We start from the raw sequence: 1106 nt of genomic DNA, 5'->3' as shown, positions 1-1106 counted from the left end.
TCCTTGAAGTTGATTGGTCCACACCCGAGACAGCTTTCCTTAGAGCCTAGTCTCACATGGTCCTTGAAGTTGATTGGTCCACACCCGAGACAGCTTTCCTTAGAGCCTAGTCTCACTTGGTCCTTGAAGTTGATTGGTCCACACCCGAGACAGCTTTCCTTAGAGCCTAGTCTCACATGGTCCTTGAAGTTGATTGGTCCACACCAGAGACAGCTTTCCTTAGAGCCTAGTCTCACATGGTGTTGGACCAGATGACGCCAAAAGGCGCACAACTCAAAGACAATGCACCATCAGAGTACGAGAGCTCGGGGCAAGCATCTACACTATGGGAACCTCATTTGCCAGTAACGGCTAGCATAGCTCTGTGGTTGAATGACATTGGTGGTGCGTCGCCCAATCGCCCTAATGAAGAAACCGCCCCTGCATGTGAGCTAGCTGTGTACGTGTGTCTCTACCGTCTGCTACAGCAGAGGTGTAGGGAATTCCTACAAGACCTACATCTCTGCTTTATTGACCTGGTCAAGGCCTATGATACCATCAGTAGGCCTGGGCTCTGGGTTGTTCTTCGTGCTTTCGGAGTCCCTGACCCTCTGCTCACGATCATTAAGGACCTTCATGATGGTGAGCGGGCCCCGGGTAAAACTACGTGGCCGGGAGTCGGAGCCATTCCCTGTGCACCTTGGGGTGCGACAGGGATGTCCTCTGGCTCCCACATTATTTAACATCTATTTCGACTGCGTAGTTCGTGAAGCCTTCAATAGCTGTACCGGGGGAATTTCCATTTGGTACAGATACAATGGGAGGCTGATCGACGCCCGGGTGCGATCAAGGGATGGCTCCCTATTGGTCAACCACGTTATGTATGCCGATGATTTGGTAATAGCTGCTCATTCAGAGGAGGAGTTGGAGACGCTGCTGCTGAACCTGGAGCTTGCCACTAAGTCCCATCGGTGAGCTCCTCCGGCAGGCAAGGCTGCGTTGGCTGGGTCATGTAGCCCGCATGCCCAGCCACCGCATGCCCAAACAGCTTTTGTTCGGCCGGATCGAGGGGGCTAAACGGGCGCGGCACGGGCTAGAGAAGAGATGGAGTGATGTGGTACATCTCA

The sequence above is a fragment of the Lampetra planeri genome, unplaced genomic scaffold, assembly GCF_965212315.1.
Source record: "Lampetra planeri unplaced genomic scaffold, kcLamPlan1.2.h2 scaffold_1383, whole genome shotgun sequence".
NCBI lineage: Eukaryota > Metazoa > Chordata > Hyperoartia > Petromyzontiformes > Petromyzontidae > Lampetra > Lampetra planeri.
Note: the sequence above shows the minus strand (reverse complement) of the source record.